At 44.4% G+C, this 23443-nt stretch overlaps 1 pseudogene; it reads left to right on the top strand.

Moving 5' to 3' along the window:
* Nucleotides 1–4585: 4585 nt before the first annotated feature.
* On the top strand, nucleotides 4586–23381 carry LOC121569574 (annotated as a pseudogene).
* The last annotated feature ends 62 nt before the right edge of the window (nucleotides 23382–23443 follow it).

Here is a 23443-nt window from a genome sequence, read left to right as displayed (position 1 = left end):
CTCTGTCCTGTGTCGTTAGAGGCTCCCGCTGATGAATGAAGCATTATCACCCTCTGTTCTCATAACGAGCTGCTTACAGCATGACTTGCCAAATGTTTATCCAACTCTGTACTGTATGCTATCCATCTATCAACACTGCACTGATTCAAACTCCTGTGTAGGCTTTTGTTAGGGAGCCCAATTTTGTTAGGGAGTACAAATAGTGTTTTTTGTGTGGATTCTGTCCTGCATAATAGGGCCTATATGAGTGGTCCTGTGTAGTAGCAAAAAAAAGCGTATAAATCGGATGCCAAATTAGACGTGTGGATGTGTGCACGGTCTACTCTGTGTGTGTCTGTGTGCGTTTGGCCTCACACTGAGTGTGTTGTAGCTGTGTTGTGGTTGGAGGAGGTAAAAAGTTTAGACAAGATGTTATTTTATGGATTTATCAAAGAGCCCATATTACCTAGTCACACTCTCGAATCTGCCTGCAACCTGGACTCAGGAGTAGACGTAACATAGTAAACTAAAATCCAGACACCGAAATTAATATGATATGTTACGTTTGGTATGTTATGTATTAATTTGTGGATGTCCATCATCCATTTCGTATGATATGTTACAAATCACAATTCATATTATATGTTACAAATTGCAATTCGTACAATATGTTCAGAATATGCAATACGTATGATATGTTACGAATTCCAATTTATTGTGGCTAATGTTAGCTAGGTGGCTAGGTGGCTTACGCTAACGTTAGCTAGGTTAGGGCTTAGGGTTAAGGTTAGGAGTTAGGTTAAAGGTTAGGGGAAGGGTTAGCTAACATGCTACGTAGTTGCAAAGTAGCTATAAACTAGTAAGTAGTTGCAAAGTTGCTAATTAGCTAAAATGCTAATGTTGTCCGTGATGAGATTCAAACACGTAACCTTTGGGTTGCTAGACATTAGCGTTATACGCCAACACATCCACCCCGACCAACCACCCTCCTTTCATTTTTGCCTTAAGCAACCTTCTGTCTTATGTAGCCACACCAAATGTAACAAATCATACTAATTTTAGTGTCACAGATTTTCCTTTACTATGTTACATCTAGTGTATTAGACCAGCCTGGGAATATTTACTGTCCTTCTAGTAATGCATCTCAGCTTCATTCTCAAATTGGCTTGTGAAATAAAACGACAGACTGCCTCATCTATGAGGACTGAGGACACAGTGTTGCATAATGCCATTCACATTAATCTTGTAAGTCTTAAGTCTAAGTCCTAGTGGATCCCACTAGAAGGGATTCTAGGGATTCCTCCCTGCCTGTACACAGGGTCTGTTTTTACTATAGTGCTGTCATTCTAGTAGAAATGTGATGGTTAACAGAGTAGAGTTTAGCATGCACCTCCTAGCAGCGCATCTTGAAACATGCAGACCATCCATAGTCTTTGCTTTATTTCAGTTACTGTACCAATGGGTTGTTGCAATATGACATGTATTGCAAGTGGTGTAATTCCAATTTTGTCTTGGGTTGTCAAAGTGTAATCTAGCAAGAATGTACTTATATCACAACATCGTAGCTAAACAGCACCTCCTCACAATGTCCCCTCTCTCTCTCTATCAAATGTGTTTGCTTTGGTAATTCTTATCCCAGATTCTACAGAAACCCAAACAGCCCATCTCATCATAGACCTTGAACATGGCAATCTTTCTGTGTGGTTAATGATGTGGAATTTGGGAGGGCAGGAGCAGGCAGGGGAAGAGAGGGGATCAGAGTGATATTGAGTGAATGATCTACTACAGTATCACTGCATAATGGTATTTGAAATCAGGGCAGTGAAACACAAATGCTCTGTGTGTGAGAGGGATGCAGAAGCATTAAGGAAGGTATTAAGCAACTATCAGTAAAGGTATCAACAGTTCTGGGAACAGTTTCAATAACTATGCTAGACAACCATCTGTTGTATTTGTTGTTGCCAGTGCAGTACACAAGACTGCAATACAAGACTTACTGTCGTCAGGTTGACATATTGTAGTGTAGTTTACTGGCTTACTGTGCTGCATGAGAGAACTGACTAGACCTAGATCTACATAGGTCATATTACTATTACCAGGGATGCTCATAGTAATACTGTCTGCATAGTGAGGCTTCTTCTCTACTGAGCCATGAGGAAAGGGAACGCACCCAGAGAGCTGCTGGTTGCTTTAGTAGCAGCCGTTTGTTCTAGCGCCTGTGTTACCATGGACACGACTCAATGTGGAGAGATTTAAAGTGGCTGTCCCTCTGGGGTTTATATTTTGTTATAGGGGCGAGGCTGTTGTGTTCAATGCTCTCACCTACCGGTGTGAAATTATACATACAGTACCAGTCAAAAGTTTGGACACACCTACTCATTCAAGGGTTTTTCTTTATTTTTACTATTATTCTACATTGTAGATGTCACGCCCTGGCTCTGGGACTCTGTTATGTTGAGCCAGGGTGTGTTGTTTCTATGTGTTTTGGGTGCTAGGGTTATTATCTAGTTCATTTGTTTCCATGTTGGCCGGTGTGGTTCTCAATCAGAGGCAACGTGTATCAGCTGTTGCTTGTTGTCTCTGATTGGGTACCATACTTAGGCAGCCTGTTTTCCACAGTGTGTTGTGGGATCTTGTTCCGTTTGGTTTGTATTGTAACCGTAGGACTTCACGTTTCGTATCGTTTGTTGTTTTGTTTTGTGTGGTGAAAATAAAAGTATGTTCGCATTCCACGCTGCGCCTTGGTCCTCTGTGTATGACGATCGTGACAGTAGAATAATAGTAAAGACATCAAAACTATGAAATAACACATATAGAATCATGTAGTAACCAAAAAAGTGTTAAACAAATCAAAATATATTTGAGATTTGAGATTCTTCAAAGTAGACACCCTTTGCCTTGATGACAGCTTTGCACACTCTTGGCATTCTCTCAACCAGCTTCATGAGGAATGCTTTTCCAACAGTCTTGAAGGAGTTCCCACATATGCTCAGCACTTGTTGCCTGCTTTTCCTTCACTCTGCAGTCCGACTCATCCCAAACCATCTCAATTGGGTTGAGGTCAGGTGATTGTGGAGGCCACGTCATCTGATGCAGCACTCCATCACTCTCCTTCTTGGTCAAATAGCCCTTACACAGCCTGGAGGTGTGTTTTGGGTCATTGTTCTGTTGAAAAACAAATGATAGTCCCACTAAGCGCAAACCAGATGGGATGGCGTATCGCTGCAGAATGCTGTGGTAGCCATGCTGGTTAAGTGTGCCTTGAATTCTAAATAAATCACTGACAGTGTCACCAGCAAAGCACCCCCACACCATCTCCTCCATGCTTCACGGTGGGAACCACACATGCGGAGATCATCCATTCACCTACTCTGCGTCTCACAAAGACACGGCGGTTGGAACCTAAAATCTCAAATTTGGACTCATCAGACCAAAGGACAGATTTCCACTGGTCTAATATCCATTGCTCGTGTTTCTTGGCCCAAGCAAGTCTCTTCTTCTTATTGGTGTCCTTTAGTAGTGGTTTCTTTGCAGCAATTCGACCATGAAGGCCTGATTCACGCAGCCTCCTCTGAACAGTTGATGTTGAGATGTGTCTGTTACTTGAACTCTGTGAAGCATTTATTTGGGCTGCAATCTGAGGTGCAGTTAAAGCTAATGAACTTATCCTCTGCAGCAGAGCTAACTCTGGGTCTTCCATTCCTGTGGCGGTCCTCATGAGAGCCAGTTTCATCATAGCGCTCGATGGGTTTTGTGACTGCACTTGAAGAAACCTTCAAAGTTCTTGACATTTTCCGGCTTGACTGACCTTCATGTCCTAAAATAATGATGGACTGTTGTTTGTCTTTGTTTTTTTTAGCTGTTCTTGCCATAATATGGACTTGGTCTTTTACCAAATAGGGCTATCTTCTGTATACACCATACCTTGTCACAACACAACTGATTGGCTAACACATTAAGAAGGAAAGAAATTCCACAATTTAACTTTTAATAAGGCACACCTGTCAATTGAAATGCATTCCAGGTGACTACCTCATGAAGCTGGTTGAGAGAATGCCAAGAGTGTGCAAAGCTGTCATCAAGGCAAAGGGTGGCAACTTTGAAGAATCTCAAATATAAAATATATTTTGATTTAACACGTTTTTGGTTACTACATGATTCCATATGTGTTATTTCATAGTTTTGATGTCTTCACTATTATTCTACAATGTAGAATAATAGTAAAAATAAAGAAAAACCCTGGAATGAGTAGGTGTGTCCAAACTTTTGACTGGTACTGTACGTAACAGAGATGTCACACACATCCAAATTTCAGTCACTACACTGATAAGTGAGCACTCAAACAGTAAGACAGGTGAATGTGAGTAAATCAAACACTTGACAAAGCGACCTTTAGCTGTGTGTGTGTATGTGTGTGGATAATCTCTCTCTTTCTGTAGGTGTGTGTTTCTATTGGCTGTGTGAGAAGGGGACAGAGATACACAGACACACTGATAGGGACAAAGTGAAAGGGAAGAAGAGATAGAGAGAGGGGTTTGAGGGAGGAGACTAACTAAGACTAAACTATGAGTTGGCTGTGAGTATGAAAGAGCAGCAGTGAGAGAGAGAGGGAGAGGAAGCTTGATAAGCGGCTTGGGAAATGACTGTTGATGTTTGTGTGTTGTATGCAGAGACATTGTGGTGCCGGACATGAGCAGTGACAGCAGCTCCAAGAAGCGTTATGTATCAACCCTCAGGATGTACATCGGACCCACCAACACTTCCCCTGGGCAGGGAAAAAACGTCTTGGCAGCCAGGACCACTTCTGCTACTGTCACTAGGACTGGGATAGACACAGTCTCTGGTACAGGTAAGAGACAGCCATAGTGTGTGTGTGTTCAGTCTGTGTGCATGTTCAGTGTGTGTGCGTGTTCAGTGTGTGTGCGTGTTCAGTGTGTGTGTGTGTGTGTGTTCAGTGTTAATGCGTGCGTGCGTGCGTGCGTGTGTGTAATGTATGTGGTGGTGGTGGGGGTGGGGGGGGGGTCTAGGAGTGTAACTATTGGCATTACTGTCTAGTTGTTCGGGTCAACATTGTAATAAACAAGTTAGAACAGACGTTTATCTCAGAGATTGCACAGCTGAATGAACCCTAACCACACACCATGACAAAGCATTCACTTTCATTTTCAGACAGCTTGTTTTACATGACAATGATTTTTATTAGTTTTGTTTCTGCTTACCAGGTTGATATTGCAGATGTTAACATCTTCTATTGTGTTTGGACTCTGTACTTCTTGAGTACTGGCTTTTGTTTTGTCGTTGTTTATAGTTACAGTGCAGAACTTCCACTGCTATCCACCTAACAAAATGTTTGAACATGTATGTATTGAGATGTATTATGTGTACTTCCTTATACGTGCACCATCAAAGCGCATAGCATGTACAGTATTTAATGTATTTTCTGATTTTCCTAATTAGCATTGGCTTCATGCCCATTACCTGAGAAGTGAAGGGTGCAGGAATCTACATGCTCAGTTGTTTGTGAGTGCATTTAAAGGCCATGCTGTTAACGGTTCTCGTTTTGAACAACCTGAGGGAGGGGTTTGGAGAAAAAACATGAGTCCCCCCGCCCTCAGCCTCCTTTATACATGTTTTGTGATTGTGTTTCTCTCAGAGTGTAGTATCCTAAAAACCTGTGATGGTGTATGACATTACTGTGACAGTTCCATCCACACTTGAAAGTAAAAGAGGCGTATAAGCAGAGTGCAAATTATATCGTTACATTCGGGGGGCTCAATTATTTATTACATTCATTGATGATGTGATAATCACAGCTAAGTCAGTTCTAGAAGGCAGATGGATTTTGGAGGATCTGGAAGAGCTCACCAAATGGGCCAGAATGGAGTTCAAGCCTGAAAAAGGGAAGTGTCCAGAAACGGTACCAATTCAAGATTGGAGAGGAGACCATCCCCACCGTCAGGATGGGTATGGTCCTGGGGAAGTGGTAAAGTTCTCTGGTCTAGAGGCACCAAGGTGGTCCACCTCGAGCCTGGGGAAGTGGTACAGGGCTGAGCTCAATGACAAAGAGAGTGTGAAGGAGATGCTCTTGCAAGCCGACACGTGGATGACATCTCTGAAGAAGAGCGGCCTACCAGGCAAGTTTAAGGCATGTGGCTACCAACACAGGGTACTTCCCAGACTCCTCTGGCCACTGCTTGTCTATGAGTTACCTCTTTTAACAGTGGATGCACTAGATAGGAAAATTAACAACTTCCTCAGGAGATGGCTGGCGGTCCCAAGAAACTTCTCCTCCATCTTCCTGTACAGCACAGACAGCAAGCTGCAGCTGCCATTTTTGGTAGAGGAGTACAAGGCAACAAAAGCACGTCAGGCTATGATGCTGCGGGACAGCAAGGATGAGAGGGTTCGCCAGGCAGAGATTGAGGTCAAAACAGGTCGCAAGTGGTCAGCTAGCAGAGCGCTCACGGAGGCGGAGGAACGGCTGCAACACGCTGACATCGTTGGGTCGGTAAACCAAGGCAGGCTGGGTCTGGGATGCACAACCAGGCCAAGCTGGAAGAAAGCAGGTCCAGAGGAGCTTCGTGGCATGGTGCAGAGGGAGGTCCAAAAGGCTAAGGAAGAAAGCAGGTCCAGAGGAGCTTCGTGGCATGGTGCAGAGGGCGGTCCGAAAGGCTAAGGAAGAAAGCAGGTATGTCAGAGCTGTAGCCAGGAAAGAAACAGGGCAGCTGGACATGCGTGCGAGAGAGGGCACTCACCTGGCAAGACATCTGGAATATGGAAGGGCAGCGGATTACGTTTCTGCTTCTCTCTGTGTATGATGTGTTGCCCACACCAACAAACCTCCACACATGGGGGTTGGCAGAGAGCCCCACCTGCACACTATGTGGATGACCAGCCAACCTGGAGCACATTTCCTCTTGACAAGCAGGTCTGACCGATAAAAAATTCAGGTGGCGACCAAATACCTACTCAGGACTGGTCACGGGACTGGAGCAAGCAAGGAGAAAGCCGAAACAACTCACTCAGGGCACCTGTTTCATCCACTTCCTGTTTCAGGAGAGAGCGCAGCAAAGGGAACAAGGACCAAAGGGATCCTTGTCACAGCAGGTGACTGGGAGATGTGGGCCAACTTCAAGAAGCAGCTCCAATTCCCAGAGATGATAGCCAGCACAAGCCTCAGACCAGATATTGTTCTCTGGTCTACAGGCACCAAGCATGTGGTCCTCATCGAGCTCACAGTGCCCTGGGAGGAGAGGATAGAGGAGGCACATGAGCGGAAGCTTGAGAAATACCAGTTCCTCATCATTGAGTCAGCAGAATGGATGGAGAGTCTGGAATCTACCAGTTGAGGTCGGCTGCAGGGGCTTCGCAGGCCAATCACTCTGGAGAGCCCTGGGGCTGCTCAGCATGGAAGGAGTGGCAAGGAAGAAGCTAGTGGCTGACGTCAGCAAGCAGGCAGAAGTGGAATCCCGTTGGATCTGGCTGAAGATTAATACCAGGGATCAATGTTAAGATGGAAATCAAGATGAAAGTTAGGTTGTTGTCAATCAATATGTATTGTTGCATAACACATGGCAATGCACAGAACGGATTTACAGTTCAGATACTGTGAGATGTTTTAGTGCCGAGATGTTGGCTGTGTGCTACTGCTGTCTTTATACTAATTTGGTGGTCTGTTGGAGAAACACAGAGGAAGTGTTTCAGTGTTTCGGTTGCAGTTGTTTTTGTTCAGGCTTATTTTCCCAATATACTGTACATGTGTGGGTTTGGGCTATTTGTGTCTGTGTTGTAGACAATGTAGTAGGTGTGAAGGCATGCTGGAGTCTTTCCTGTAACAGGCAGAGCTGATAAATACACTTCTAGATGAGAGATGTGGTTAGCACATTAGAGCAGAGGAAGAACAGAAACACAAAAGCAGTGATGAGGAAACGTTGTCAGTAATGCAAGATGACAGGCCTGGCTGAACACCCCGCTGTTAGTGCCGGCAAGCTGACCAAAAGTATTTTAGCAGCTGTTTTCCTCCTGTGTGAGAAAACAGAGTGGTCAAATTCCACCCAAATTAGTAGGTCTATCGGTATCCAAAAACAAAGTGCTGAGTGTTGATTGATTAATTTCAGAGCACATGCACAAAGACGTTACATGTACATGTGGTTGTTTCACATGCCAGAGCAACACAGCTATAGGAGCCTGCTTATCAGGCTGTCATATAACAGATGGCCTGCTGTATGAATTTCAAATGTGCTTATGATACTCTCTGTCCCTGTCTCTCACCCCCTTGTCGCCGGGCCCTGCACCATCTCATCCAGGGGACAGCTGCCCCACACCAACCCCACTCAGAGGTCTGGATCCACCCCTGTTCACAGAGCCATTGGAGGACTGCTCGGTGGATGAAGGAAGTGACATCACACTCCGAGGGGTTATCACAGGAAGTCAGCCGATCAGTGTGTCCTGGCTGCACAATGGTGAGCTGAGAACAGGCCTTATTCTCCATGTCCTGTACAGAGTTTGGCTCTATGCCATTAGAATTCAACTTTATGAATTTGACTTGGAATTTGAATAGAAAATGTCATTAAAATCAATGTCCAATATGACATTTTATATCCTTGAACACCCAAACAACTAGCTAATTTGAGGTAAATAAAAAACACATTTGCGTCACTCTGCTGCCCTGCCCTGCTGCCCAGGTCGCAGTTGTAAATGAGAACTTGTTCTCAACTGGCTTACCTGGTTAAAGGGAGGTAGCTCAGTTGGTAGAGCAAGGCGTTTGCAACGCCAGGGTTGTGGGTTCGATTCCCACGGGGGGCCAGTATGAAAATAAAAAAGAATAATGTATGCACTAACTGTAAGTCGCTCTGGATAAGAGCGTCTGCTAAATGACGTAAAATGTAAATGTTAAACAAAAGTAAATATTGCAAATTAGTACAACCTTGTGATGTTTTTTAGTTCTTTATATATCACAACATTTTAGTCATTTAGCAGACGCTCTTATCCAGAGCAACTTACAGTTAGTGAGTGCATACATCATTTTTTAATTTTTCATACTGGCCCCCCGTGGGAATCGAACCCACAACCCTGGCGTTGCAAACGCCATGTTCTACCAACTGAGCTACATCCCTGCCGGCCATTCCCTCCCCTACCCTGGGCCAATTGTGCGCCACCCAATGGGTCTCCCGGTCGCGGCCGGCTACGACAGAGCCTGGATTCGAACCAGGATCTCTAGTGGCACAGCTAGCACTGTGATGCAGTGCCTTAGACCACTGCGCCACTCGGGGGGGTCTAAGGATAAGAAACTACTTTCAAGTGACACTGCTCACGCTCCGTTAACACCTTCATTACATTTTCATTTTAGGACAGTGGGTGTTCACCCTCCCACATACTCTGTTTTTCTCTCTCTATGCTTCTCTCTATTTCACATTCATACTCTCTGAGACGAACAGACACACACACTGAAGCTGAGGACTAGTGGCAGTGGCCTGAGCTCTGAGAGAGTGTTTCATGTTGCTGTATCTGGGTGTTCCTGTGGGCAGGTGAGGCTGTGTTTTTTGGGATGCCCCTCTTCGATGGCAGTGAGACTAGGCTGGTGGTGAGGGAGTGCCTACCTGAGGACGCGGGCGCCTACACCTGTGTGGCAGAGAACCGAGCGGGCAAGACCTCCAGCAGCGCAGCTGTGTGTGTGAGAGGTAAGACAACACACACACACAATGCTGAAATGAGCTCAGATCACTGGCGTACCACACGCAGCCCCGCGAAACTGTAGTATGCCACTGGCTCAGATGGTACAGCCGGTGGCTTTATTTTGCATGAACACCAACAACACAAAGGGTTAACTGCACTGCAGTAAGATTTTAGATTCTGATGTTGTGGTTTTTTCTTTTGTCCCTTCTGTAACGGGATACGAAACTGAAATTGTCCCCTGATGGAAACAATCCAGACTTTGAGACCATCTGCGGAGTCCTAAACTCAACTTCACACACTTCCCCTCCCCTCAACAACAGCATTGTGGAAAACAGAGGCTCAAAGTTACTTCTGTCATCCAACAATGACAGTGTCTTCAGACCAACTAGCTCGAACACCCCGAGCCCAGGAGGAACCCGAAAAGGTAAAACATGAACTCATTAGAGACGATCTCTTATACACTGAGTGTACAAAACATTAGGAACACCTTCCTAATATTGAGTTGACCCCCTTTTGTCCTCAGAACTGCCTCAATTAGTTGGGACATGGACTCTACAAGGTTTCAAAAGCGTTCCACAGGGATGCTGGCCCATGTTGACTCCAATGCTTCCCACAGTTGTGTGAAGTTGGCTGGATGTCCTTCGGGTGGTGGACCATTCTTGATACACGGGAAACTGTTGAGCGTGAAAAACCCAGCAGTGTTGCAGTTCTTGACACATTCAAACTGGTGCACCTGGCACCTACCATACCCCGTTCAAAGGCACTTAAATATTTTGTCTTGCCCATCCACCCTCTGAATGGCACATACACAATCCATGTCTCAATTATTATTTGAAGCGGATTTAACAAGTGACATCAATAAGGGATCATAGCTGTCATCTGGATTCACCTGGTCAGTCTATGTCATGAAAAGCGCAGATGTTCATAATGTTTTGTACACTCAGTGTATATATCTTTCATATTGTATACATCTCTTTAAAGCAGGCAAGGTTATTTTTGCAAAAATGCTACATTTACTTTTGGCTCATTTTCAAAGACATGAATATGCTTTCTGTCCAACACACTATGGGTTATTACCTGGTTATGGTTCACATGAACCACATCAGTCATATTTGGCATTAATCACTTCAACCAATCAATGCTTAGTTCAACAAAGGAGTGTCTGTATGGAAGTCCCATCCAGCTGACTGCCTTTGCACCGTTTCCCTTGTTCTGTATTACAATGCTGCTTTGATCTGCTCTCTCACTGCTCTCTGTACAGCACCATGTAGGGGAAGAGACAGTCCACTGTAGCATAGTTAAACCTAGAGACAGTGGGTGTGTCCGAATACCCATACTAGCGTACTACAAACTAAAACTGCATACTCATTTCGACGTTTCAACTAGTAGAATTCACTCATCTTTACCGACTCATGTGTTTGACAACAGCTGATAATCAAATAAATTGACCTCGCTGTACCAAAGTGAACGAATGACGAGAGTCAATGCAATCGCGCATTAGATGACAAAATGTCACATACTATAAGACATTATTTTTTTAGGAAACTATTTAGTACGCTGGTATGGGTACTACAAAAACTGTAATTGCTAATTTGCTACGTGAGGCTTATTTGATCGAATAGTAGTTTTGCAATGGTTAGGTTGTTATGAATCCACTGATAAGTGGACACACGTGGCATTTTCGGCAACTCACCCCAAAATTACCAGTTGTTCCTGTTGTCATAGAGATAAAGGACTCATCATGGAAATAACCCATTTTAGCATGGACGTTGCCATTGAGGGCTTCCACCATTTTAAACTAGTCAACTGGGTGGGGATTCCTATGCATTGGGAGCAATCAGCCAATGATGAAGGAAATGTACTACTTTAAAATGGAGATGCCAATGCTGTCACAGACACTATAATGGCACAGATAAAAAGATGAGCCCTCTATTTATCTCTATGGCCTGGTGTTCACACGCATATCTGCCTTCTCATTGGCTAGAATGGTCCCACCTGATCTCGCCTCCTCCCGTCTGCCTTCCATATTTGAGGACATCTATTTCCATTGTTAGAGCGTTCACTCGAATATCTTGTCAATATAATAGACAATCTTTGGTAATGGTCCAGAGAGAGCTTAGCCACGCCCTCCCACACCCCTATCACTAACTACCTGCACCTGTGATCTCATCTCGCCTCACCTCCGTTCCACCAGTCTCCACAGAAGTCACGCCAAAGAAGAGAGCCAGCTCAGGGACAGGTAAGATACACACTAGTCTTTCTCTCTCCCTTCCTCTGTGAGCAAGCCAAGAGCTGCACCTGTCTCTGGTTCAATGCATTTATTCTGTATGACATTTCCAGTTGCTGTCCTTGCTTTCATCTATTGTGTTTATATCAACCCACAGCTTTTAAATCATATTGTCGTCCAGCCTCAGATACTAGAACTACACATTTAGTTTGACCCTTTGTACTCTTCTGTATTGTCAGGGTGTGTTGTGTTGCTGTAGTGAGGGACTTCGCTCTGGTCTGGGTAAGGCTAGAGTGTTTTTGTGTATGAACTGGGTAAGGGTGTTACCAGGTAGACCCATAAAAGCATGTATAGTTCACGCGGGCCACCAGTTGCCCATCCCTGACTTAATTGCATACGTTTGTGTAGATAACTTGTAACTTTGTCACTAGATGGTGTAGGTTTATGTCGTTCAGTGGATTGCACAGAAGCTGATTTGTTATAACTTAATGTATGCTGACTGTCCACTCTTATCAGTTGCCTCTAATCTGTGTGTAAGAAAGAGGAAAGTTGTTTACAAGTAGACCGGTAACTGAATAATTTTATTCAATTTGAAATGGAGTGATTAATATAGAGCTATTTGTTAGGCTAGATGGACATCAGTTGAATGCATTCCATGGGAGGTTTTGTGACGTCAGTCCTACTTGTCTCAAAGAGAAAGTGCTTTATACACTCACACCAATTAAAACACAAGTGCAGCTTTATCTTAGTGGTTCTAGTCAAATCTACCATACTGATTTGACTACTGACTGGAAAGAGGCTGTATCCACAAAGCCCTTCGGGCTTTGCTCTTAAAAGGAATTATCTTCTGTAATGTAATGTCAGGGTTATAAGGAAGTTATCTGTACGTGGTTATGAATTATATCTAACCATTTCTATCTTCAGCATACTTGATAACAGTATTGACAATTCATTTACATTGAAAATGAGTGTTTGGTCTGTATGCTTGACCATGTTATGTACTAGTGTGTAGGCGTTTGTAGTTGAACTTGTTGGATACTCATGGTCTCATAAGGACTGCTCCTACTTGTGTGGTATGTCATCTGTGTTTGGTCATGAAATCCTGCCTTTGTTTTCGGTTGATACATCAGGCCCACCATGAATCGTGGTAGTAAGGGTTGCTAGTGATGAGAGGAACTTGCGCGCGTGTGCACAGACAGACAGACCTACAGACAGACGTAACCACGCACGCACACATACACAACAGTCGTACTAACAAACAGAACCACTCACACACATACAATAACACTTACATGTACAAAAACAAACATAGTTGTTCTCACACACAGTTAATAATGTTTTGTACCCAAATCATTCTTGTGGCCCCTAGTCAAAACTCTGAAGTTGGTTTTACCCTGTCTTTCACAGCCTCGTTGCAGTTTAAAGATCCCCCGTCCCTCATTGAGGCACGGCTAGGAGAGACAGCCCATCTGACGTGTGTGTTCAGTGGCAGTCCACCTGTGGTGTCCTGCTGGATACGAAATAAAGAACCGGTACCAATATTATTTTATTATTATATAATTTTCGAATGAGTGAACAAATATCACTAGCCTTCTTTTCGCAGCCTTCTGAACATGTGAGTGTACAGGTTGTGTCTTTCTTTGTCTAACTCACTCTCTCTGTAGGTTGTAGATGGGTCTGAGTTGTGGGTAGAGAGCAGTGATCAGAGCAGTACGTTGGTGATAGCAGAGCCAGGACCTGAGCACGCAGGACGCTACACCATTGTAGTACGAGACCGCAAGAGCTCGGCGCAGCACACCGTCGTTCTTTCTGTCATACGTAAATAACACTCGCAAAACATTTCTGTGCTTTGTGTGTTTTTCTGCCGAACCTGTTTGTAACCTGTACCGTGTCTTCCTGGTCCCAGAGCGGCCCCAGTCCCCAGCCTCCAGCCCTGTGGTGTCTCTCCTCTCTGTCTCTCCTCTCTGTTTGGTCCTGTCCTGGTCTGGGCCCTGCTACGACGGAGGCAGTGCTGTCCTGGGCTATGTGGTAGAGGTGAGGAGAAAAGGCCCCGCTGAGTCTGGGGACTAGAGTGAGCTCACAGCCCATTGCAAGAGCACCTCTTACAAGGTGCGCTCCGGGCTTGAGCCCCAGGCGGAGTACTGCTTCCGGGTGAGGGCCTACAACGTGGTGGGGGTGAGCGAGCCCAGTGAGGAGTCTCAGCTTATCAAGATGGAGCAGAAAGGTGAGCCATGTCAGTGTCTAGTTGATTGGTTCCAGCAGCAGTAGTATAGCATGTGGCTCAGTTGATAGAGCATGGCGCTTGCAATGCCAGGGTTGTGGTTTCGATTCCCACGGGGGACCAGTACGAAAGATGTATGCATTCTCTACTGTAAGTCGCTCTGGATAAGATGACTCAATGTAAAATGTTAATCTAGCTTGTTTATCACATGGACTTCATGCCTTCAGCTGCAGACAGGAACACATTGACAGGATTTTTCGGTCTGTTTCCTATAGATTTGTATCAACAGCGTGCAATAGGTGCATCGTTTCATGCTGCCTATCTGATGACTGACAGCTCAAATGTCTGTCTCTGTGTGTGATCTGTAGCTGAGCCACAAGAGGAGGAGTCTCCTCGGACATATGAGGACGTCACTATCGACTCCACCCACAAGGTCACTGATCACTACAATGTACTGGAGAAACTGGGAGTGTGAGTATCTCCCATGAAACATTACACAAAACACACATTGAATACTTTAATGTTCACAACAAAACACACACACATGCCTGTGTGTGATGCAGTGTAGCTAACAAAATGAGTTAAACTTACTGCCCCCAGATCGGCAGGTTAGCGATAATCTCTCTTATTCTCATGTAGGTTCATTGACAAAAACAAAAATGTATGTTCATCTACAGGTAAGGAACACTCACTATCTTGTTTAATGCCAGCTCTTGTTCACAAGGTTTTTCAAGCGAAACAAATGGTTCCCTCCTCTCTGAAATGTCAAAGGCATGGCTGATCTGGCCTTGACAAAAACACTTGTTGATTCAGTGTTCAGTGAACAGAGAGAGGAGAGGAGAATATCGCTGGGCCTGCCAAGTCACAGAGCATGGAGGAGAGAAGTGTTCAAACAGACAGACCATATAGCAACCCTGATCAGCTCCGTTTAGTCAGAATGAGGGATGTGGTTTAATTTTCTGACCCATTCACTCTACCATTTCTTTACATGTGTATGTATCTCCACTAACACCTAACTCTAGCTCTCCGTCCTCTGAACTCATACAGTATGAAGGCAGAGAGTTGTCTAAGTGATTTAGTGGTTAGGACCATATAAATATAATCTCTTCATTCTAGTTCTGTAGTTGAGACCCTGAGTTTTTCCTGACAATGACCTGACCAGGAAAACCCCAGAGTTTTTCCTGGTCAGGTCACATGGTCAGGGAAAACTCAGAGAAAGCAACCCTTCCTCTACATTCCTGAGTAGATCTAGGTCAGATCTCTAGTTAGCTCAGATCTCCAGATGGAGGAAGTGGGTCTGAAGCCATGATTATACATGGGCTTTACAGACGGTTTGGCACCGATTACCATTGCATTATGGTCCATGGGGTTCACAGCTCTGTGTGTCTATGTACAGTACCAGTCAAAAGTTTGGACACACCTACTCATTCAAGGGTTTTTCTTTATTTGTACTATTTCCTACATTGTAGAATAATAGTGAAGACATCAAAACTATAAATTAACACATATGAAATCATGTAGTAACCAAAAAAGTGTTAAACAAATGAAAATATATTTGAGATTCTTCAAAGTAGCCACCCTTTGCCTTGATGACAGCTTTGCACACTCTTGGCATTCTCTCAACCAGCTTCATGAGGAATGCTTCTCCAACAGTCTTGGAGGAGTTCCCACATATGCTTAGCACTTGTTGCCTGCTTTTCCTTCACTCTGCGGTCCATCTTATCCCAAACCATCTCAATTGGGTTGACGTTGGGTGATTGTGGAGGCCAGGTCATCTAATGCAGCACTCCATCACTCTCCTTCTTGGTCAAATAGCCCTTACACAGCCTGGAGGTTTGCTTTGGGTCATTGTCCTGTTGAAAAACAAATGATAGTCCCACTAAGCGCAAACCAGATGGGATGGCGTATCGCTGCAGAACGCTGTGGTAGCCATGCTGGTTAAGTGTGCCTTGAATTCTAAATAAATCACTGACAGTGTCACCAGCAAAGCAACCCACACCATCACACCTCCTCGTCCATGCTTCACGGTGGGAACCATACATGCAGAGATCATCCGTTCACCTACGCGGTTGGAACCAGAAATCTCAAATTTGGACTCATCAGACCAAAGGACAGATTTCCACTGGTCTAATGTCCATTGCTCGTGTTTCTTGGCCCAAGCAAGTCTCTTCTTCTTATTGGTGTCCTTTAGTAGTGGTTTCTTTGCAGCAATTCGACCATGAAGGCCTGATTCACGCAGTCTCCTCTGAACAGTTGATGTTGAGATGTGTCTGTTACTTGAACTCTGTGAAGCATTTATTTGGGCTGTAATCTGAGGTGCAGTTAACGCTAATGAATTTATCCTCTGCAGCAGAGGTAACTCTGGGTCTTCCATTCCTGTGGCGGTCCTCATGAGAGCCAGTTTCATCATAGTTCTTGATGGTTTTTGTGACTGCACTTGAAGATACTTTCAAAGTTCTTGAAATTTTCCAGATTGACTGACCTTCATGTCTTAAAATAATGATGGACTGTCGTTTCTCTTTGCTTATTTGAGCTGTTCTTGCCACAATATGGACTTGGTCTTTTACCAAATAGGGCTATCTTCTGTATTCCCCCTTACCTTGTCATAACACAACTGATTGGCTCAAACGCATTAAGAAGGAAATAAATTCCACAAATTAACTTTTAATAAGGCACACCTGTCAATTTAAATGCATTCCAGGTGACTACCTCATGAAGCTGGTTGAAAAAATGCCAAGAGTGTGCAAAGCTGTCATCAAGGCAAAGGGTGGCTACTTTAAAGAATCTCACGAGCCCATTCAATTTGAGTATTTATAAATGTTTTGGGGAAATTATTATTATGGGTTAAAAAAACACTCCAGGCTACTCTTGAACGTCTAAAACTAGATAGAAAGTTTGTAGATGTCACGCCCTGACTTATGGGACTCTAGTATGTTGAGTCAGGGTGTGGAGTTCTATGTTGTATTTTCTATGTTTACGTTCTAGGTGTTGTAGTTCTATGTTTGGCCGGGTGTGATTCCCAATCAGAGACAGCTGTCGCTCGTTGTCTCTGATTGGGGAGCATACTTAGGCAGCCTATTGGCAATCATTAGTTGTGGGATCTTGTTTTGTGTTTAGCCTGAGGACTTCGCGTTACGTTGTTTTGTTCGTGTGTTTATGTTGAAATAAACATGTATGCATTTCACGCTGCGCCTTGGTCTGACCCGTCCTTAAACGAACGTGACAGTAGAAATTATAATGGACCTATATATTTTCAAGTAACTGCCCTTTTTCTGGCCTGCATATTGATTTTGACAAAACAAATCGGTCCCCCAAAAATCTGTGCGGCCCTCTGTTGAATTTCGAAATCCAGATGTGGCCCTCGAGACATTTTCCCACCCCTGGTCTATAGAATGTGTATATGAAGATTGTACACACATTCATGTCATCATAGACTGATTCTGCTTTGTATGGACAAAAGTGTCTTATCAATCCATGGCATGTATGGCAATATTAATGCAAAGTACTCTACTAGCTCTGTGTATGTGTAAAGCAGTTCAACTACTCTGTTGTCCATACTTATTCTTCTGTTGCCGCCTGTAGTGCCAAAACCGTAAAAGCTACCGACACCAAAACAACTTTAAAACGTGTCGGCTGACCCTCCGCGGTGTGCTTGGAAAACCTTTTTTTTATTCCACTTATACTTTTCAGCGCCATAGGCTTGAATGGGAAGTATTTGGCTAAGCCACTGCTCTTGTACCGTTAAAGCTACCAATACCAAAATAACTTTAAAATGTGCAGACTGGCACTTGTACTGTTGCTTGAGCAAAACAATTATACTACTTATACTTTGCACACTACCACAATATTTGCATTAATCCCAATGCATTTCAGAGGCAATATATTTGAATAGGAAAAATTACTACTAGTCCTCCACTGTTTTCAGCTAGAAACGTCATTCAAACTTTAAAACGTGCAGACCGGTCTGGAATAGGTTGCTTGTATACTGACCGCAACTGCTGACCACACAACTACTGACAACACAACTACTGAATCATACAACTACTGACCACAACCACCCAACTACTGACCACAGCTACAAACACCACCCCAACGTTGACATGTGCAGACTGACTCAATTTAGATGCCTTCAACACAGCTTTTTGCTGTCATTCCTACTTCATAAACTATAAAGCTGGTTGTATTCCCATTCATTTCAATGGCGGAATGCAGGCTTCAACATTCAAAACTGAAATCACTGCCACAACTTTCAGACAAAACATTTTAAGAGCTTAAAAACACATTATATGGCTTATGATGATAGTACTCATTCTAGCCTACTATACCAGCCTACTATAACCCATTATAATAACTCCACACCTACAACCATTCCAAAATAGGTCACTATCACTAACCCGTAGCCTATGAAAACCCTATTTCTACCATTATTACTACAGCCTTCACTACAACTGCTTTCATTACCATGAAAAACACCTAAAGAGGAGCAAGCAAACCACATTTTATTCAGGAAATGTCCTTTTCTAGTTAACAACGTGTATCTGCTGTGACACTCCACAGGGGGAAGTTTGGCCAGGTGTTCAAACTGACCCACAAGGAGACGGGCCGTGTGTGTGCCGGGAAGTTCTATAAGGGCCGGCGTGCCAAGGAGAGGGAGGCAGCCCGTAAAGAGATAGAGCTGATGAACTACCTGCACCACCCCAAACTGGTCCAGTGTATGGGGGCCTATGATCTCAAGCCAGAGATGGTCATGGTCATGGAGTTGTAAGTACAGTATCTAGACAACAACCATTGACCACAATACATGGCAGTGGAAGCCATAGAGCCCTGTAGAAGTAAATGCATGAGGTCCGGTGTCACTAATGTGAATTGAGTTAAATTGAATTGAATACAACTTAAATTACAACCTTATTGATCCTGTGATTGTTTGTGTATGTGTGCAGCATTGCTGGAGGTGAGCTGTTTGAGCGTATAGTGGACGACAGCTTTGTGCACACAGAGCCGGCCAGTGTGCGCTACATGCAGCAGATCGTGGAGGGGATCGGCTACATGCACCAGCAGAACATCGTCCACCTGGACCTGAAGCCTGAAAACATAGTGTGTGTTGACCACACTGGCACGCGCATCAAGATCATTGACTTTGGCCTGGCCAGCAAGCTGGGTGAGTGTGGGGCTGACTGAGGGACATAGCCAAGGGTGTTGAATGGTGCTGCATGTTTTGGAAGCATTGTTGGTTTGCATTGCAACACCTGGAAAATGAATGATGTCCCTGAAAAGATTTAGAGCTCAAATTTCTGCCTCTGTGTTCACTGTGATATATGGGCTGTCTCAAATGGTACCCTATTACAGTGCTATGAAAAAGTATTTGCCCCCTTTCTAATTGTCTCTACCTTTGCATATTTGTGATACTGAATGTTATAAGATCTTCAACCAAAACCTAATATTAGATAAAGGGAACATAAGTGAACAAATAACACAACAATTGCATATTTATTTCATAAACAAAGTTATGCAACACCCAATTCCCCTGTGTGAAAAAGAAATTGCCCCCTTACACTCAATAACTGGTTGTGCCACCTTTAGCTGCAATGACTCCATCCAAATGCTTCCTGTAGTTGTTGATCCGTCTCTCACGTCGCTGTGGAGGAATTTTGGCCCACTCTTCCATGTAGAACTGCTTTAACTCAGTGACGTGTGGGTTTTCAAGCATGAACTGCTCGTTTTCAAGTCCTGCCACAACATCTCAATTGGGATTAGGTCTGGACTTTGACTAGGCCATTCCAAAATGTCAAATGTGTTGCTTTTTAGCAATTTTCATGTAGACTTGATTGTGTGTTTTGGATCATTGTCTTGCTGCATGACCCAGCTGCGCTTCAGCTTCAGCTCATAGACGGATGGTCTGACATTCTCCTGTAGAATTCTCTGATACAGAGCAGAATTCATGGTTCCTTCTATTAAGGCAAGTCGTCCAGGTCCTGAGGCAGCAAAGCATCCCCAAACCATCACACCACCACCACCATGCTTGACCTTTGGTATGATGTTCTTACTGTGGAATGCAGAGTTTGATTTTCACCAGGCATTACTGGAACCATGTTGTCCAAAAAGTTATACTTTTGAATCATCTGTCCATAGAACGTTCTTCCAAGAGTCTTGATGATCATCCAGGTGTTTTTTGGCAAACTTGAGTCAACTTTTTGGATGAGATGGGTCCCATTATGCCTGGCGAAAACCAAACACTGCATTCCACAGTAAGAACATCATACCAAAGGTCAAGCATGGTGGTGGTGGTGGTGTGATGGTTTGGGGATGCTCTGCTGCCTCAGGACCTGGACGACTTGCCTTAATAGAAGGAACCATGAATTCTGCTCTGTATCAGAGAATTCTACAGGAGAATGTCAGACCATACTTCTGTGAGCTGAAGCTGAAGCGCAGCTGGGTCATGCAGCAAGACAATGATCCAAAACACACAATCAAGTCTACATGAAAATTGCTAAAAAGCAACAAATTGGAAGTTTTGGAATGGCCTAGTCAAAGTCCAGACCTAATCCCAATTGAGATGTTGTGGCAGGACTTGAAACGAGCAGTTCATGCTTGAAAACCCACACGTCACTGAGTTAAAGCAGTTCTGCATGGAAGAGTGGGCCAATATTCCTCCACAGCGACGTGAGAGACTGATCAACAACTACAGGAAGCATTTGGTTGGAGTCATTGCAGCTAAAGGTGGCACAACCAGTTATTGAGTGTAAGGGGGCAATTTCTTTTTCACACAGGGGAATTGGGTGTTGCATAACTTTGTTTATGAAATAAATATGCAATTGTTGTGTTATTTGTTCACTTATGTTCCCTTTATCTAATATTAGGTTTTGGTTGAAGATCTGATAACATTCAGTATCACAAGTATGCAAAAGTAGAGAAAATTAGAAAGGGGACAAATACTTTTTCATAGCACTGTACCTATATAGTGAATAACTTTTGATAAGGGCCCATAGGGCTCTGTTAGAAAGGCCCTGGTCAAAATTAGTGCACTGTGTAGGGAATAGGGTGCCATTTGGGATGAAGGGATGCAACCTCATTATCCTGAGGTGTTGTCTGTCCTCCAGACCCCTCCACTCCCCTGAAGGTGATGCACGGGACACCAGAGTTTGTGGCTCCAGAGGTGATCGGCTATGAGACTGTTAGCTTAGCTACAGACATGTGGAGCATTGGAGTCATCTGCTACATATTGTGAGGACTAAGGCACTTTTCTGTTTCATTCATTCTCAATTAGACATCCTTCTTCTCTGCCTACAACAGGGCTTGACAAACTGTAGCTTTTCTGCCACCTAGTGGCCATACATTTCTATTGCTCATATATCAAGTTCAAACGCGTGTGTGTGTACATGCGTGTGTGTGGTGTGTGTCTGTGCATGCGTGTGTGTGTTCAGACTGAGTGGCGAGTCTCCCTTCCAGGGTAACAGTGAGGCAGAGACCCTGGCCTTGGTAACTGGTGCTCAGTGGGAGTTTGACGAGGAGAGCTTCGAAGAGATCACTGACCAGGCCAAAGACTTCATTAGCTCCCTGCTCAACAAGGAACCAAGGTCTGGGACAACACCATATACCTGTACCAATATATAGTCTCTGGGTGACTGTCTATGGATGAGCCTAGCCCTCAAGGACCTGCCCTCGATGTTTTGCCTCTCAACCTCCCTGTTTTGCCTCTCAACCTCCCTGTCTCCCCTCTAACCCTCCCTGTCTGTCCCCACCCAGGCGCAGGATATCCTGTGAGGAGGCTCTGGTCCACTCCTGGATAGCTGAGCCCATCTCAGCAGACCCCAGGACCACCAAGTGTCTCTCCAAGGAGAAGATGAAGAGGTACCTCGCCAAGCAGAAGTGGAAGGTAGGTAGTGGGTTCCCCACCAAAATTATACTTTGTATTTTAGTACATTTTAGTTCTTTCATTATTTCATCATCCCCCGGTAGGTGTGTGAAACCCATTGACTGAAGCCTCTCTGTGTATCTCCTGTAGAAAACAGGGAAGGCCCTGCTGGCGCTGAAGAGGATGGCTCTGTTGTCTAAAGCCGATGGGCCTGGCTCTCCCACCGCCCCTGCAGAAGGTGAGACCTCCCGCCATACTTCCAAAGCCTGCCATACTCAATCCAAACCATGTCACTTTTTCTCCTATTATTTTAGGCTCGTAACCCTACCATTCCTCATGTGATAAATGACCCTGTTTGCCCGGTCAACCAGATGAGAGCTACGCATACCATTGGTTCACTTGTGCTCAGTCTGGCTGACCAGTCTATGACTCTGCTGTGAGCCTTGACCCTGTGTCTGACCCCTGACAGACAGTCCCCTGAGTCCTGAGGCAGAGCAGGCCCTGCGGTCTCTAGAGGTCAAACTCCAGGGGGTGCCCCAGTTCTCCCTGACCCTAACGGACCAGACAGCCTCCCAGGGCTCCACCGCCCGCCTCTCCTGTCACCTCACAGGTACCTACCTATACACTGATTTACACTACAAAAGGCTTCCACATGTTTGGTTGACCGAATTATACATTTTCACTAAGTTTCAGCTGGTGCTTGTAAAGATTTTAAATGCTTTGTTTTAAAGTTGGACATTGATTAAGAGCAATCATGCCTAATTAACTCCCTTGCTCAAGGACGCACAGCTGCATCCTGCTGTGTAAAACACTTCAAGCTTTTCAAGTAGTTAGTGTGTAAGTGTTACATTCCATTTCCTGAGCTCTTGTCATTGGCTGTTTCCTCTCTCTCTCCCCCCTCTGATCCCTTCTCTGACCTCTCCTTTCAGGGTACCCTGACCCAGAGGTGGTGTGGTTGAAGGGTGAGGAGCTTCTGGAGGAGTCATCCCGGGTGCAGATAGAGTATGAAGAGGATGGGCTCTGCACCCTGGTCCTGGCCCAAGTTGGGCCAGAGGACTCTGATATTTACACCTGTAGGGCCACCAACGACCAGGGGGAGGCACTGTGTTCAGCCAAACTCATAGTAAAGGAATATGTTTGGTCAGAACTGTGAATACATATCGAAACACAAACAAGCAGAAATTCAGACACCCATGTTTGTGAAATGTCTTTCAAACATTCCAGAAAATGTTGTATAGCGCTTGAACCACTAAACTCTGTACATTGCGGCTCTTGTGAAACAATTCTCTGATTTCAGATCGAAAAACCTCTAAGTCCTACTAGTTATTTTGGACATATGTACGGTTTTGAAAAGAATAACCCTGTGAATTAAGACTACTGTGAATAGAGTAAGTGTCTTAATAATAAAGGAATATTTTTGCACCAAGTATGGATGGTAAACATTTGACAGATGTAAGTTTAATGTGCATGTATTGTAACCGCTATGAAT

Source organism: Coregonus clupeaformis, chromosome 30 (assembly GCF_020615455.1).
Source record: "Coregonus clupeaformis isolate EN_2021a chromosome 30, ASM2061545v1, whole genome shotgun sequence".
NCBI classification, from domain to species: Eukaryota; Metazoa; Chordata; class Actinopteri; order Salmoniformes; family Salmonidae; genus Coregonus; species Coregonus clupeaformis.
This window is presented reverse-complemented; position numbering and strand designations above follow the sequence as displayed.